The sequence below is a fragment of the Aythya ferina genome, assembly GCF_964211825.1.
Source record: "Aythya ferina genome assembly, contig: HAP1_SCAFFOLD_110, whole genome shotgun sequence".
Lineage (NCBI taxonomy): Eukaryota > Metazoa > Chordata > Aves > Anseriformes > Anatidae > Aythya > Aythya ferina.
In genome coordinates, this window is record NW_028181409.1 from 301,502 (window position 1) to 304,341 (window position 2,840).

Sequence of the window (2,840 nt, forward strand, 5' to 3'; positions counted from 1 at the left end):
TAAGATCAAGAGGTACTTGAAAAAATATTCCTGTCCTTAGAACTGATCTGTGTCTTTTGTCAGTAGTAAAGCAGTCTGTAGTTTGTCTAAAGTAGTATCTGTCAACAACTTGAATTTGGACAGTTAGTCTCCTTCACATAATGTTAAGCATTTATATTTTGTTTCCAGTGAAGTGCTTGAATTGCAAAGCAGTTTCGGATACGTATGAGGCATTTCTTGATATCACTTTGGATATAAAGGTAAGATGTTTTCTAAATATAACTCATGATGTTTAAGTACATGCATAACTTTCTAAATTAAACTTGTTTAACTTAAAAAACCAAACCACATATAATGTTAAAACGTAAGAGCTTGGTGGTGCTAAGGAAGTGGATTGGACTTTGTCCTTCCGTGGAACCCATGTAAATAGTCTCCACATTTGCATTGGGTTTAAGGGGAAAGAATTCTCTTTCTGCAAAAATTATAATGCTGTCCTACTTCTTTGTTGTTCTACCTCAATATACATCTAATTGTTAGACTGATGAATTTGTCCCCAGTATTGATGACAAAGCACACTGTAGATGCTGTCTAGGCAACTGGGAAAGTATTTGTTCCAAAGTCAAATGCCTTCCAGGTGAGGTCAATGCTGAGCATGCTCTTTCTGCCTTCTTCTTCACAGTGCTCCTAGTAGATCGCTTGAGTATGTTAGTAAGATTCTCTTATAAACTACTAGTATGTCTCTGGAATTTTGAATTACGGTGACTTTACGCTCTTCTTTCTCGCTGCTCTAGGCAGTTTCGTCTGTTAGCAGAGCTCTGGAACTCTTTGTGAAACCTGAAGAGCTGGATGGAGAGAATTGCTATAAATGTAGCGAGTAAGATTTTGACGAATTAGGTCTTAATCCTAGATGTCAGTTTTCTATGTTGCATGACTCTGTTGGACTACCTCTAAACTTTGGATCTACTTACAAGTTTTGTGGAAGTTTATAAAAGACTTGGATTTTTGTTTCCTTGGAGGGGGGAAGTCTTGTTCATAAGCATTCCCTATGGGTTTGCAATTCTCTGGCTTGTATTTTGCCATCAGAATTCAAAAAGAGCTACTTTTGTTCTTTCTATTTATTAGCTCTCGACAGTACTTTTCTTGATGTAAACTGCCCAGTTTCCGTTGTTCTCTGGGCTAGTGGCTAATTTTCACTGCTTACACCGTAGGTCCTACCTTGGAGCGGGCAATGTGTCAAACTGAACTATTTTGTTTCAAAGGATGGCAGATGGGTTCAGTGTCTTTCCAGACAAGCTCAGTACATGAAGACTTCCTACTGTTAAATGTCTCCCTCCTGTAGAATGACCATGTGCTTCTGTTGTATTTTTGATGTTGATAGTCGACCTATGTTGGAGATTATTTGCAATTTCTAGCCCTGGGGACCAAGGCTCTCTCGTTCCGCTTTCAGTATTTGTATTTCCCTTGAAAGCTGAAAGAATGTATCCAGGATTGGAGTTCAAATAGCCACTTTTGTAGACCAAGAAATGGTACCTTGCCATCCAACCTGGTCATACCCTTTTGTGAGAGATTCCTGTTCCCGCTATGCTCTGAGTTGTTGGGAAAATTGACCTTCTTCTCTGTATTAACAAACCTGACACGCAGTGCATGGGTTTATGAAAAGAAAAAAGACCAACCTATTATGCAAGTAAATATCATTCAAATAGCATAGGCATGCGTGAGACATTAAAAGGAGTTTGTTTTGGGGGCGAAAAAAGAAGATGCCTTCAAACACTTATCTCTGCTTGGTTTTAAGGTGTAAAAAGATGGTTCCTGCGTCCAAGAGATTTACCATACACCGTTCTTCCAAGGTTCTCACAATATCACTGAAAAGATTTGCAGATTTCACAGGTGGAAAGATCAACAAGGTATATTTACCACTGTAATGCAACTATATCATTGTGTAATGGGACATCCCCCAAAGCTGAAAGTTGTTAATATTTTCAGACAATAATTGTAGACTAACGACTATGGCTTATTCTTTCTCTTAATATCAATAAAGTTCCCGCTTGACAAGAAGCATATGCTTTCCTCTGAGAAGGCTGATTCATCAGGAAACAGTTCTCTGCAACTTCTAGTCTTAACCGTTGTTTATGGGAAGACTTATTTGTAGTGAATCAAGAAATATATTCGAGAAATATATTCTAGAAATCAATTCTAGTCTGTGTTTTTTGGAAGTGTTTTTCTCTGGCTAGTCCACGAAGTACTCTGGGATAATTTTTCTATCTTCTTGATGTCTCTTTAGGAGGTGAAATATCCAGAGTATTTGGACCTGAGAGCCTACATGTCGCAGTCAATGGGAGAACCACTGCTCTATGCCTTATACGCGGTGCTGGTACATCACGGTGTCAGCTGTCACTCAGGACACTATATATGCTATGTAAAGGTAGAAGTCAACAGCATTTCTAACAGGGTAAAGGTTGTGCTGGCAAACCAATTAAAGCATGACTAGCAGCTACTGTTTCTAGGGAAAAAGATTTCATTATATTTTTATTTGACATGTGTGTATTTTGTTCCTATCCGTGATTTCAATTGGAAAACGTGCAATTCACCTAAAGAAATCGTTGTCTTTATTTGCAGGCTGGTAATGGACTTTGGTATCAGATGAATGATGCTAAAGTAGTGCATACTGACATTAAAAGAGTTCTTGGTCAGCAAGCTTACATACTTTTTTATATCAGGTAATAACAAATCTTAAAATGTGTTCAGAAGAGATTTACTTTCCTGTTATTGATATTTTTCTGTTTTGCAAGTGTTTTTCTTGCTATCCTGGGAGAAGATTATTATTTGTCTAATTCAGTTCTGTCTAACCTGAAATTCTCTGT

General features: G+C 37.8%; 1 long non-coding RNA gene across 1 annotated transcript; it reads left to right on the plus strand.

Moving 5' to 3' along the window:
- The first annotated feature begins 820 nt into the window (after positions 1-820).
- Positions 821-2,396, plus strand: LOC311428679. Its single transcript, XR_014687816.1, has 3 exons — positions 821-853; positions 1,772-1,883; positions 2,261-2,396. It is a non-coding gene; the product is annotated as an uncharacterized lncRNA (long non-coding RNA).
- The last annotated feature ends 444 nt before the right edge of the window (positions 2,397-2,840 follow it).